This window comes from Oryzias latipes, chromosome 7, assembly GCF_002234675.1.
Source record: "Oryzias latipes chromosome 7, ASM223467v1".
Classification (NCBI taxonomy): Eukaryota; Metazoa; Chordata; class Actinopteri; order Beloniformes; family Adrianichthyidae; genus Oryzias; species Oryzias latipes.
In genome coordinates, this window is record NC_019865.2 from 212810 (window position 1) to 228256 (window position 15447).

Below are 15447 nucleotides of genomic sequence, written 5' to 3' on the forward strand. Positions count from 1 at the left end.
GGCGATATGCAATATTACTGATTAATATTGCGATCAGGATATGATTTGCGGTATGTAAACAAATAGCAAAAACAACCAAAAATATTATTCCCATTCCATTATAACAGCTTAAAAATTATACTACAAATGACCCTTGTTGACGTAGGAGGGGAACATACAACATAATAGGGCGCCATCCGATTAGTTAACAACGTGAAGGGGTCCATCTGATTGGTCAAATGCAGAAAGGGATTCTTTCAATCCATTAAACACTTCAAGCTGCCATAAGATTGTTTGGCCACATCTAAGGTAACCATTTTACTGCAAATTTGCTGTCTTTTGCGACATGCATGTTGCACAGCTTGATATTACGATAACGATAAATTTGCGTAGTCGATATTGTGCAGGCCTATTACTGATTAATATTGCAATCAGGATGTGATTTGCGGTATGTAAACAAATAGCAAAACAACCAAAAACATCATTCCCATTTTATTGCAAGAGTTTAAAAATGATTCTCCAAATGACCCTTGTTGACATAGGAGGCAAATATCTAACATAATAGGGCTCCATGCAAATGGTCAAACGAATAAAGGGATTTATTTTATTTGTTAAATGCTTGAAGTTGCCATAAGATTGTTTTAGGGTCCCAAATTAACAACAGTGTATTAAAAATGAACACCAATTCTGAGCATTTTCTTCTGTTTGATGAGTAAAAGTTAGAGGCAGCGCTGCAGATGTTTGTGTAAAACCAGCCGTTTTTATTAGCCCTCCTTTGACTTTCTATTTGAAATGCTCCTTCTTTTCTGTGTGGACACAGGTAGAAGAATAAAAGTGTTCATTTGGAGACAGTCGTGAGACACTGAGGCTAATGAGCTGTTCTGGGTGTTGGACCGGACCGGACCGGACATGGCTAAAGAAATACATTCAGTCATAGCACTTTCATAAAACACCGTATTTTATAAAGATAATAACCAGGAATGAAACTTTATTAGCATCTTCCTAAATTACAGAGGTGGTGTCGTGCTGACACCCCCCCCCCCCCCCCCCAGTGAGACTTTTTTTAGACGGCCTCTATAGATGCCAGCATCTTTAAAAAACTTTCAGGTCATAAAATGAATCACCTGGAGGTGGAATTTGGGGGGAAAAGTGCCCCCCCAGTAAATCTGTCCTTGTTTTCTCAGCATGTTTTAATTAGACTTTACAGTTAGGTGACATTAAAGACGTCGTCTTTTCATCCATGAATTACTTTTATGCCATTTCATTTGGGATTTTCATGACCTACAGATTGTTAACAGCCCCCTCATGGGGGTTCAGGGGGCATTTATTTAGCACAGTGCTGTGCTGCTGTGCTAAAGAAACCAGAAAGACTATTTATGATTTAAAAACAATGAAAGAATTCATTGACCTGTTGCAAACAGCGGCCTTTCAGGGACCCCTCCTGAAAGGTTTCTGAAGTTGTGTCGTAGATCAGCATTCACAGGTAAACGGGTACGAGCGTTAACCCCCCCCCCGCTGCTTTCAAATCCGCTGAAATAATGCCTGGAAACACCTGGAAAATGCATATAGAGGGCCCCAATTTCCAAATTTTCCTGGGGGAGGACCCCCCCAGGGGGGGGGGGTAGTAGCCTCCTGTACTAAAAACGTTTGAGGTCCCTGAAGTGCAGATTACTTGAGATTAGCCGTTCATTGGTAACAAGTTTTCATCCACTGGAATGACGTTTTTTTAACCTACACACCAGATGAAGGCCATTTCTTTATCAACAGATGAAGTCTCCTGAAAGGAATATTTTGGTTTTCTTCACAAATTAGAATTTTATAAAGTTAGCTTATAATACAATAGAAGTCAGGCTGTAAATATGACAGTGATCTGTGTCCTACAGTCTGAGCTAATTTGGATCTTAAGTTTATTTTAAAACACGTTATGTAAAAAAGGAAAGTGATAAAGCTACAAAACTTGATTATTGAACTTTTTTAAAAAGATGCTATAAAATCATTTCAAGTGAATTTACTGAAAAACCACCAAAACAAAACTATGCCTAATCTTAATTTGAAAAGCAGTCATAGCGATGGAAAGTCTAAAAAATGTATTTCTCTGTTGGGGTTCTTTGCTGCAACTGTGTAAGTTTTGAAGTTCTGAAGCGGGAAGACGATGAGTCCCACACATGAACCAAAGAATGTTTTGTACGGAACAATTCTTGTCAAACAAGGAAATGAATCATTTACCTTAAAAAGGAAAGGCCAGCTCGGAGCTAAACGCACGAGTGTATTTAAACAATAAACGCACTCCTTTGATTGCATTAACACTCATAGCCTCCAAGCACTTAAAAAGGGAACATGTGTGTGAAGGGTCACATGACGGCGCTGCCATGTTTTGGCTCCACTGTGGGACGGATTGCTAACAGAAGGCGACAAGTCAAACAAGAGTCTCTGCTGTCACCTCTGCATTCCAGTCAGTTCTGTTTTTCCTGCAGCAGTCAAATGTAAACAGACATTAGACTGTGGCCATTCAAAGCAGAGAAGCCTCTGAGGTGAACATGCAAAGTGCTGATCCAGACTGTTAGGAGCTGCAGAATGAAGTGCAACAGCGCTGCACTGACAGCAAACAGGGCCGACTACTTTGACTATTCAAAACACAGACCAGGCTTTTTGCTCTACCACAGCCAACTGTGCAGAAAACAACCACACTTGAGCTTGATTCCAATCTAAATAGAGGATAAGGTATGTAACAATGACACCACTTTAAATGAAAGCAGCATGGAATAAGGCAGTCCATTTGTGGGTCAACTGCAAACGTATGTCAAACTCACTGATCCAAGTCCAGTTATCCCAGAATTTCTGTTCTTCAGGGCAATTGGACCTAAAAGCTTCCCCTGGATCCCAATCAAAGAGCCATTTGGATCAGTTTCCCACAGAAATGAAAACACGGGGAGCTGCAACACCCTTTGGAAAACCCGGTGTTTCCGGTGGATGGCATCGTGTCACTTTTTTTTTAAAGTTAGTGAAGACATGTTCATTTTTTTGCATCCTCTGTCATTTAATGGGTTCTGATGAGAACCATTTCCAGAGAGTCCACAAAACTGGCAAATATGTCGTAATGAACCTGCAGTTAAGCCGCTTCTCCGATAGATTTCTGTCAGGATGTTTTTGGGGCCAAAGCTGCATGTTTATTCTGGGATGTCTCGCCACATTTGAGACGTTGTTGTTTGCAAATTCCTGGTTACATATTAATCGTACGGGTAAAGTCGCTGAAAGCAGACAAATCTGCCAGTACTTCAGATTCTCCATCGTTGTCCTGCCTGGGTCGGAACATTGTTGGGATCACACGCCGGCGGGAGTGGTGGTGATGACGCAGGTCAATAGTCACATACAACCTTACTGAGAAAGTGTCTACATTTAGATAGAACGCTCAACCTGTTGGCATTTAAAAAATATATATTTATGAACCTTTCCCGTTTACTGCTTGCCGACCGTAGTCGTCAGCACAGAGGAGCCACTCGCCTGGTTCCGACTCGCTCCAGGGACGAGCAGCTCGCTTGGTTCCGACTCGCTCCAGGGACGAGATTCTCGCCTGGTTCCGACTCGCTCCAGGGACGAGATTCTCGCCTGGTTCCGACTCGCTTCAGGGACGAGATTCTCGCCTGGTTCCGACTCGCTCCAGGGACGAGATTCTCGCCTGGTTCCGACTCGCTCCAGGGACGAGCAACTCGCCTGGTTCCGACTTGCTTCAGGGACGAGATTCTCGCCTGGTTCCGACTCGCTCCAGGGACGAGCAGCTCGCCTGGTTCCGACCCGCTCCAGGGACGAGATTCTCGCCTGGTTCCGACTCGCTACAGGGACGAGCAACTCGCCTGGTTCCGACTTGCTTCAGGGACGAGATTCTCGCCTGGTTCCGACTCGCTCCAGGGACGAGCAGCTCGCCTGGTTCCGACTCGCTTCAGGGACGAGATTCTCGCCTGGTTCCGACTCGCTCCAGGGACGAGATTCTCGCCTGGTTCCGACTTGCTCCAGGGACGAGATTCTCGCCTGGTTCCGACTCGCTCCAGGGACGAGATTCTCGCCTGGTTCCGACTCGCTTCAGGGACGAGATTCTCGCCTGGTTCCGACTCGCTCCAGGGACGAGATTCTCGCCTGGTTCCGACTCGCTCCAGGGACGAGCAACTCGCCTGGTTCCGACTTGCTTCAGGGACGAGATTCTCGCCTGGTTCCGACTCGCTCCAGGGACGAGCAGCTCGCCTGGTTCCGACCCGCTCCAGGGACGAGATTCTCGCCTGGTTCCGACTCGCTACAGGGACGAGCAACTCGCCTGGTTCCGACTTGCTTCAGGGACGAGATTCTCGCCTGGTTCCGACTCGCTCCAGGGACGAGCAGCTCGCCTGGTTCCGACTCGCTTCAGGGACGAGATTCTCGCCTGGTTCCGACTCGCTCCAGGGACGAGATTCTCGCCTGGTTCCGACTTGCTCCAGGGACGAGCAGCTCGCTTGGTTCCGACCCGCTCCAGGGACGAGCAGCTCGCCTGGTTCCGACTCGCTCCAGGGACGAGCAGCTCGCTTGGTTCCGACCCGCTCCAGGGACGAGCAGCTCGCCTGGTTCCGACTCGCTCCAGGGACGAGCAGCTCGCCTGGTTCCGACCCGCTCCAGGGACGAGCAGCTCGCCTGGTTCCGACTCGCTCCAGGGACGAGATTCTCGCCTGGTTCCGACTCGCTCCAGGGACGAGGTTCTCGCCTGGTTCCGACTCGCTCCAGGGACGAGATTCTCGCCTGGTTCCGACTCGCTCCAGGGACGAGATTCTCGCCTGGTTCCGACTCGCTCCAGGGACGAGCAGCTCGCTTGGTTCCGACCCGCTCCAGGGACGAGCAGCTCGCCTGGTTCCGACTCGCTCCAGGGACGAGCAGCTCGCCTGGTTCCGACTCGCTCCAGGGACGAGCAGCTCGCTTGGTTCCGACCCGCTCCAGGGACGAGCAGCTCGCCTGGTTCCGACCCGCTCCAGGGACGAGCAGCTCGCCTGGTTCCGACTTGCTTCAGGGACGAGATTCTCGCCTGGTTCCGACTCGCTCCAGGGACGAGATTCTCGCCTGGTTCCGACTCGCTCCAGGGACGAGCAGCTCGCTTAGTTACGACTCGCTTCAGGGACGAGATTCTCGCCTGGTTCCGACTCGCTCCAGGGACGAGATTCTCGCCTGGTTCCGACTCGCTCCAGGGACGAGATTCTCGCCTGGTTCCGACTCGCTCCAGGGACGAGATTCTCGCCTGGTTCCGACCCGCTCCAGGGATGAGCAGCTCGCCTGGTTCCGACTCGCTTCAGGGACGAGATTCTCGCCTGGTTCCGACTCGCTCCAGGGACGAGCAGCTCGCCTGGTTCCGACCCGCTCCAGGGACGAGCAGCTCGCCTGGTTCCGACCCGCTCCAGGGACGAGCAGCTCGCCTGGTTCCGACTCGCTCCAGGGACGAGCAGCTCGCCTGGTTCCGACTCGCTCCAGGGACGAGATTCTCGCTTGGTTCCGACTCGCTCCAGGGACGAGCAGCTCGCCTGGTTCCGACTCGCTCCAGGGACGAGCAGCTCGCCTGGTTCCGACTCGCTCCAGGGACGAGCAGCTCGCCTGGTTCCGACTCGCTCCAGGGACGAGCAGCTCGCCTGGCTCCGACCCGCTCCAGGGACGAGCAGCTCGCCTGGTTCCGACTCGCTCCAGGGACGAGCAGCTCGCCTGGTTCCGACTCGCTCCAGGGACGAGTAGCTCGTCTGGTTCCGACTCGCTCCAGGGACGAGCAGCTCGCCTGGTTCCGACTCGCTCCAGGGACGAGATTCTCGCCTGGTTCCGACTCGCTTCAGGGACGAGATTCTCGCCTGGTTCCGACTCGCTCCAGGGACGAGATTCTCGCCTGGTTCCGACTCGCTCCAGGGACGAGATTCTCGCTTGGTTCCGACTCGCTCCAGGGACGAGCAGCTCGCTTGGTTCCGACTCGCTCCAGGGACGAGCAGTTCGCCTGGTTCCGACTCGCTCCAGGGACGAGATTCTCGCCTGGTTCCGACTCGCTCCAGGGACGAGATTCTCGCCTGGTTCCGACCCGCTCCAGGGACGAGCAGCTCGCCTGGTTCCGACTCGCTTCAGGGACGAGATTCTCGCCTGGTTCCGACTCGCTCCAGGGACGAGCAGCTCGCCTGGTTCCGACTCGCTCCAGGGACGAGCAGCTCGCCTGGTTCCGACTCGCTCCAGGGACGAGCAGCTCGCCTGGTTCCGACTCGCTCCAGGGACAAGATTCTCGCCTGGTTCCGACTCGCTCCAGGGATGAGCAGCTCGCCTGGTTCCGACTCGCTCCAGGGACAAGATTCTCGCCTGGTTCCGACTCGCTACTGGATTCATTCAGTTACTTTGAATCAGTCTGTCATGTGAGCTACCTTGTTTGGTAGCCTAACGTATAGACAGGTTGCTCATTGACACTGGGGCAGTGCCAAGCAGTTCATCTCCAGGACAACGCATGCTCTTAACTGAAATGTTTTGGCCTTTATGTTCAACTAATAGGAAATCATTTGAATATCTCCAGTTGCTGAATGCCTTTATGAATTCCTCCATGACCATATTACCGATCTCATCTCACGGTGACAAATCTCCAACTCTGCATTAGCGTAAATGCGTGTATGCATGCATCATAACTGTTTGTTTTTTATTGTTTTTTTCCCCCCAAGAGAAAATGTCAGAGACAACTGTTTACACAAATGAATTTGTTTTATTAATCGCTGATGGTTTCACTGCCCCAAATTATGAGTAACAGAGTATTGAGGGTTTCGGTCATCTAGTATGTGCAATTTATTTACCAAAATTTAACTGTAATTTGTTACGTTACTCTCTTACTGACAAAAGTAATTAAATTACAGTAATTCATTACCCCCAACACTGTACAAGACTGAAAATGGATCATTTAATGGAACACTCCTGTCAAAATTGAAAGAATTTTTTATTATGAATCAGCAAACCCGAGAGGAAAAAGCAAAGAAAAGAAACGCACGGCCAGTAAATTATACAAATGCCTACAAAAGGGAACTGTTGGCCAGAAACAGCAAGAAGTAATCAACTGAAGAGTGAGCATGCAATCATATCAGAGGTTTGTCAACCTAACGTTGTTTTCTAAATCACTTCAAATCTACTACTTTCCTCACATGTTAAATCCTTCAAATTGAACTAAATATTCCATTCAAAATAAATACTAAAAAGTTTTTTGAATTCACTTTTCTGTCCCCGTCAGTAAGAGACAGAGCCAAAAATCCAAAACATTAAATGTCTGATGCCAGTATTGCAGGTATACCAGAGTACTTCTGTGGTGCTACTTCAGACAGTGGCAATGTCATACAGTTAATAGTCTGGAAGTATCCAGAGAGATTTAAATGCTTCTTAGATACATTTATTGCAATCAACACAGCAGAGGGGTATATGGAGGAAACGCAGATGAAAAAAATTAACAAGGCAGAAATACGACTAAGTGGGTATTAGGGTTGTGCCGATGGACGATGTGATGGCTGACTGGCCTCACGATGGACGACACCATGGTGAAGCCACGCCCCCACCACGCTGAGAGTCGACACCATAAGCCAGGGGTCGGGAACCTTTTTGGCCAGGAGAGCCATAAACGCCACATATTTTTAAATGTAATTTCGAAAGAGCCATACAATAATGTAGTGTCCCTTTCCCACACTAAGGCACGGAGACTTAACCTCTTTTAGGGTTCTTTATTCTGGTTACTGCAGACCACAACAAACGCCGTACAATCAATTCAGCAACTCCTGAATCTCTCCCGCCGAGACGAGAGCGCTTCTCCCAACTTTATATTCCCCCGTCCTGCTCCAGCCCTCCCATTTCCTTATTCGGCCCATAGCTGAACCCCATTGGTCCAAACTCCCTAACAACAGGCTGAGTGACAGAACTGAGGGCCAATCAGATCACTGCTTGAACGATGCGTTCCATGAACTCCAGAACTTTTAAAGCGGCCCAACAGCCAAGTTAAACTCAGTCCGCGACAATATGTTTAAAACTAAATATACAAATGAATGTGTGCATTTGATGTAATTTCAACATTTTTAAAGTCCAATAAGTCTGTGGATTCTTTTTAATAACATTGTTATACTGTTGCTAATAAATGATGAGTATTTCTCATGGTAGTTGTTCTGCTGATGGTCTAGTCTGGTTGATCCGTGGTGAGTTTCTGCTTCATGCAGGCGTTGAGACTTTAAACGTGATCGTAGGTCTGAATGTTCTTTAGATGTGAGACAGACATGGAACCAAACACACACACCCACGCTGCAGGAGTGACGGGCAGCAGGTTTACGTTTTTACCATCTCTGCGCGATTCACCTGCTGCCGGTCCCCCCCCACCCCCTCTGCTTTCTTCCTCACACATCCCGTCCCCAAAACTGCGCGCTCTTCCTCAGGGAGGCAATTCAAAGGTTTCCGGGTGGTACAAACTCTGTGAAATAATAGATAACAGTAAACTGATAGTTTTTTCTCCAAGCACCGCTACTACTGCGCGCCTTTGGCATTGCATCGCGCCCGAGAAGGACTGGTCTAATGAAAAAAAAAAAGTATAATTAAGGATTTGTCTGCGAGCCACATGTGACCATCAAAAGAGCCATATATGGCTCGCGAGCCATAGGTTCCCGACCCCTGCCATAAGCCGTGGTTACATGTGCAAAATATCTTGATGGGATCAATGGTCGGATTAGAATCCAACCGTGTTCATGGGCCCAGAAAAACTTTTACCGATTATAACAAACGTGCACATGGTCCCACTTTAGGTCAGAATAAATCATTCACACATGCACAGTAGTGTTGGAAATACTGGAAGAGGAAACGAGTTCCACTGAGAGGCTACATACATAGATATCTGGCAGCTCCGTAATAAACGAGATGATCTTCTAAACGTGCTTTTATTAATGTTATTATGAAGCGCCTGTTCGCTCATCATTTTCATTTTAATCCGTGCTTTTTCTGTGGAAGAACGGAGCTGGAAGAAGGCAGGGCTAGGAGAGGCTAACACGGGCTAACAACATTTAGCCTTTGATGGACATAAATCCATGCAGAAATGCGGCAATCTGCATCTTGGCTGCACATAAATATGTGGAATAACATCAGCCTTTATTTTGTCGGGACACGACTGGAAACGCAAATCCACGTGATTGTTTGAACAGTTTCTAAAAACTGAGCCACATTTCTGCTTTGAACAGCTCACACACCGCCCCAAAGCCGCTGTGTGAGCTGACGGTCCGAGCTCTGCCCGGACACACACTTTTACCGGGAGACCCGGTTCTCCTGAGTCCGGTAGCTCGTTCCCCTACAGCTGCAGGACGGATGGCAGTCCTAAATCTCCCACACATAGGGCACACGTAACGAAGCATCCTCCCTTCCCCTCAAACACAAAGCTGTAAGTCCGCGCTCAACCGGTCCACTTGAGTAATCAGGTGCAGGACCGACTACTTCTTTTCTATTTTGTTATTTTTTGTTAAAGTCACTTCTCTGAGCTTATACTGGATCATCGAGGATGAGTCATTAGTTGGGAAATAAAATTAAAGTAATAAAGTAAAATAACGAATAATAATTATATATTAACGAACATTTAAAAATACTCCCCCCCACGAAATCATCGTCCATCCCGATGGCCCTAGTGGGTCTGCTATGTACAGGGTCAGAAATTAATGCTCACAAGTAGACCTGCACAATAAATCATAAATTTATCGTTATCATGTGTAATGTGCACATCGCAAAAGTTTCTGAAAATTGAAATAAATGGTTACTTTAAATGTGCAAAGACAATCTTATGGCAGCTTGAAGCGAATCAAATGAATCCCTGTATGCACTTGACCAATTGGATGGAGTCCTTTGTTAGATGGTCGCCTCCCATGTAGACTAGTTTCATTTGGAGTATGATTTAAGTTATATTGACTCTTGTTTAATTTAAACTGCAGTGAAATGGAAATTATGTTTTTGGTCGTTTTCCTATTTGTTCTTTTATCGCAAGTTATGTCATCATCGCAGCATTGATCACTAATATTGGAAATCGCAAGTTTTCCTCACATCATTCTGCCCTACTGCTGATGATGACACATTTCTATTGTGAGCCTTAAAGCGATCAAATTTGCCAGATATAGTTATTTGGATTAAATTGTGACATATATCATTATCGCCCAATATGAAAAACAATATCCTGATATAGCCTTACGCTAGTTTTTGTTTGGAAATTTGAGACTCAGATCAGAACTACTGATAAATGTTGTGACATTGCAAAACAACCAAAAACATCTTTTCCATTTCACTGCAACATTCTTCTTTAATAAGAGTCAACATAACTTAATCATAACACAAATGACCCTCGTCTACATAGGAGCCGAACATCTAGCATCAAAGGGATCCATCCGGTTGGTCAAATGCATAAATGGATTTTTTGATTTGTTAAATACTTCAAGCTGCCGTGAGATTGTTTTAGCACATTTAAAGTAACCATTTATTGCGATTTTCGCCATCTGCACATTGCACAGCTTAATATTGCAATGAGATAAATTTGCGATTTATTGCGCAGGCCTAATCAGCAGGTTGTTCAGATTTCAATATTTATTTCCTATTGTACTTCAAACATAACAGATGCATTGAGGGAACACGATAAAAGCAAAAGCTTTCTAGCGGTAGTTCAGGCGGCTGTGCAGGTCGGACCTTTTTTTGCAGGACAATCCTCGTTTCTTTCAGTCTGAGGTTGAACATGCTTGGTGGCTCTGATAAAAAGGTTGGTGGCATTTCTAGTTTTAGAAGGAACATGTCTTCTGCATAATTTGCAGGTTACTGTTTTTTTGTTGGATTTTAAATAACTAAACCTCCACACAGGGGCCCAAACTTAATTTCTGAGTCACCGGCCAAGTTGACAGACAAACGTCATTTCTACCGGCCAAATTATAGCACAATTTTATACAGAAATACATTTTACCTTCTGAATTTGTTAAAGAAAACGTAACTGTATAAAAAGCAATTATTAAATGGTTTGAACACGTCTTTATTGTTATCTAACTGTAAAGTCAATTTCAAACATTCTGAGAAAACGAGATTTATTTCTGCTTCCATTTTATATTAAATCATAACAAAAACAGCCTGAAAACAGTTGAATGTTGATGGTAATTGCTATTATACATTGACATTAAATCAGCAGGTCTCATGAGGAAGGAGGCGGGAGGATTCAGTACATCTGACAGATTTTGGTGCAACACCGGCTCTGTGATGCTACAAAGACACTGCTAAAACTGTGGATTCAATTCTGTTGTTATATTTATGAAATACTGTTTGTATTTATGTCCCATGAATAAATCTTGTTTTATTTATCCGCCCCGTCTTAAAGGCAGGTCCATAAAAATACTGTCCGTCTTTAGGCCGGTCCATGTTTACACATAGGCGGCACACGGAACAGCTTGTTAGCATATCATCAAAGCATTAGCGTCTCACGTTTTACTCTCCATGTGGCAAATAACCCTTTAACCCTTTCCCTCGCCAAAGAGGAGAAAATGCTCACAACTGGCAATAATTAGTTTTGGATCCTCCAAAATAAAAGACAGACTCATTCTTCTATCCAGAAAAAGTTGTATCGCAGTTATTCAATTATCGTTCTATCGTCCAGCCCTAAACCAGCCTAACAAAAATGTTAGGATTTCAGACTTCTGGCAATATCTCATTGACAGTAAAGATGTGCAAAATCTTCAGGTCATAAAGGATTTTTTTTGCACACTAGTAGGAAGCATAATTTACAAACGACTGTCTGTCTCCTTATATCCAAACTTCATCCATGTGACACAGATTGCCACTTTGTTTCCTTTTACAATATCTACAGATATTTTTTTACAGTCTTTTACACTAGATTTAGTTTAAGACTATTTTGATGTGAAAAACTGAAATTCCTTTAAATGTTCCCTTAAAATTTAAGGGAACTTAGAAGCTTTAAGAAAAAAAAAAGAAGACAATGCCAATGTCAGTTTTGTAGAGGCTGTCAGTGAATTTATCATAAATTAAATTCAGTTTGTGGCATAGAAAGGTTGGAGACTGATTTATAGTATTGATTACCGGTATGTCAACATGGACCCCAAAAGAGGAGTCTTTGCTCCGTTTATACTTTGGTTTGCTATTAGCATGAGTATGAAACACCACCATACACTAAATAGCAGTGGTGGCTTGTATACTGTAAACAGATATTAACATGGTCGTGCTTCATGTCATCCACACATTATTGATGAGTCTTTTTTTACCCCTGTAGAATGCTTAGGTTAGATGGTCTAAAACCTCGGCCTATACGCCAGTTCCTCTGCTTTGCTGAGTACGTCAAGACTACAGATGCATTCTCACACAGATCCTGACCCAAATTCAGAATTATTTTTGTCATGTTCAAGTCTAGGAACCCTCTAGAACAGTTGGACTTTCCACCAAAGCAGATTTACAATAATCATTCAACATTAACTGTAAGATAAATATATCTCCCAAAAATATATTTTATACACAGATTAAAAAATACTTTCACACAACATGTATAATCTTTTTTTTCCATTTGAAAAATAATTGCATTTTTGTATACTGTCCAAAAAGAATAGGAGATTGACAAACACACACAGTGTATGTTTGAAGTGTTCAAACGGCCAAACTGGGAGGAGAATCGAACTGAAACTATCAGACAAATAGACTGGACAGAATCTCAGGCATAACGTTAAAATATGCACAGCAAAAATGTAGTCTAAGGTGGGATGGGCCAGAGTTTACACCCCCCACTTCAACAAAGGAAACTGGTAATTGGCCAAAACAATTCAAAGCATGAAGCTGTACCGGTCCACCCACCTGCCAATCAAGAAACTATGTACATTTGAGTGCTATTGCGATCAAAACAGACAGCCATGAATAAAATCTAAAGCAGTTTCTTAAAATGAGTTTTGACCATGGGTTGTACAAACGTCTGTTTCGGATGGAAAAATAACATGGGAGTGGATGAAAGGTTTCTCCTAACACCCGTGGAGTGGTATCCTGAGGAATTAGATAGATAGATAGACAACTTTATTTATCCATTTGGGAGGTTCCCGCATGGAAATTGACAAAATTACAACGAATTACAACATTTGGTACTTCATGGTTTCAGTCAGTTATGAAAGAGAAAGGAAGAAAAACTGGATCAACTTTGCTGCCACCTGGGCAATTCCCAGTAGTCTAAATTCATCACATATTTTTACAGATACTGACTAAAAAAGAAATATATTTTAATGAACACAGTTAATGGTAAATTTGGGGGGGGGGGGGGGGTGATTCCTTGCATCAAAAATAATGGTCTATTTTAGGGCTATAACAGTTTAATTATTCCAACCAGATCGATCTGTCTGAGGCTGAATAGAATCTGATCTCATAAAATCGTGTCACAATGAAACCAATCGATTATAATTGATATTGGAAAATACCATCTGGATTGAGGTACAGCAGGTTTATTTGACTTCAAGGTAAAACCGACACACGTCACAGCAACAACACACGTGTGATGTCATCAACACGGATCAGTCCATCATTCCAGTCCAATGTGTGGACAGACTTTGAATAAAGTCATGTGACCATCCAGTGTCCACTTTAGGACAGAGGATCTGGGTCCACTTTAGGTCAGAGGATCTGGATCCACTTTAGGACAGAGGATCTGGATCCACTTTAGGACAGAGGATCTGGGTCCACTTTAGGTCAGAGGATCTGGATCCACTTTAGGACAGAGGATCTGGATCCATTTAGGACAGAGGATCTGGATCCACTTTAGGACAGAGGATCTGGATCCACTTTAGGACAGAGGATCTGGATCCACTTTAGGACAGAGGATCTGGATCCATTAAGGTCAGAGGATCTGGATCCACTTTAGGACAGAGGATCTGGATCCATTTAGGACAGAGGATCTGGATCCACTTTAGGACAGAGGATCTGGATCCACTTTAGGACAGAGGATCTGGATCCATTTAGGTCAGAGGATCTGGATCCACTTTAGGACAGAGGATCTGGATCCATTTAGGTCAGAGGATCTGGATCCACTCTAGGACAGAGGATCTGGATCCATTTAGGACAGAGGATCGGACCGTTCAAACCTAATCGGATCAGCAACCACAAGTTATGATTTGAATGGAATCGTTAAAATGAATCGCTACAGTACAATGTAGTACAATGTTTACTACAAAGTTCAACTATCAGGTGATTTTGGATAAAAAAAATATATTTTCCAGCTGAACAGAGGATGGATTTTAAGATTTGATTAGTGCTTCAACATCAGCAGCATCTGCTGTTCTGGTTCTAGGGGGGTGCATACTTTATAACCCTGACAAGCAACCGCAGCAGCCAAAAACATGAGCTATGAAGTCAAACGGCATCGAGCAGCATCCAGGTTAGCTGGCGTCCCGGCTCTGCTGCTCAGCAGCTGCTGATGAACAGGCCTCTGAACGCCATCTTGTTCATTGCAGCTGCACTGGCCCGAATACAGGAACTCCTTCATTGGAGGCGGCAGATAGAGGGACGGAGGGAGGGAGGGGGCAGACATGAATTCCAACAAATGTGTTTCTTTAAGGAACTAATGTTTCCAGAAGAGCCGCTCGTTTCTGGGCGAAGGGACGACTGGCGGCGGCGCAGGCCTCCGATCCTCCATGAAAACCCTCCAAGTAGCTGCTACAGCCTGTGAGGATGAGCTCGCGCCGGCCTCGTGCTCTATCGTGGCTTGCGCGTGCCCGCCTTCTTAAAACAAGTGTGGAGCCGCGCGGGCCGCAACTGTGAACGCAAACGGCCCCGTGATCGAGATAAACAGGTTACGAAAATCCAATTAGATCCTCTCGCCCGCTTTGTTAAAAGGAGACGTTACCGTCCAGGCCGGCCGGTGTGTGTGCAAACACGGACAAAATGCGCTCCCGGTGTTCCCGGTGCAGCTTTGAGCGCACTGCGCAACATAACGGAGAACAACCGGACCGGCTCAGTCTGCATTTTCGCGCAGGAATGTCAACCACGGGTGGAAACCAGAGGCGTTGCTTCGCTGCGGGTCCCGGAGAACAAACGGCCACGGACGGGATTTTCGGTTTCCCGGTGGTCTTTGGGTAAATGACCACGCGGCCGTCCGCCTTCACGGTCAGAAAGAAACGCGTTTGTCGCAGTCTGAACACCGGAGATCGCCGAGGCCGCAGAAGTGGACGGTACCGCGGACGGTAACGCGGAGGACTACGGATAGTGGGGGTGGAGGACGAGTAGCCATTTTTAGACCCCCGTCGTTAATTCGTGATGCTACGGTTCAGGGAGGACCCGAGAGTTAGACTCGTGAAAATACTCGTGTTTGTAGAAGTACTCGAGTAACGCGGCGGTAACTTCAGTCTCATAAATGAAGCTAATCAGCCCACCAGGAAATCTATGCCGCCGACTGAACGGAGGCCGACGCGGCGCACCGCATCTGAGCCCGTCCCCTTC

The 15447-nt window shown here is 45.9% G+C and overlaps 1 protein-coding gene across 1 annotated transcript in view; it reads right to left on the bottom strand.

The window, feature by feature from the left end:
• ol-gb1 (guanine nucleotide-binding protein beta subunit) overlaps positions 1 to 15447 on the bottom strand; it is a 33842-nt gene that overhangs the window by 17535 nt on the left and 860 nt on the right. The window lies entirely within an intron of this gene.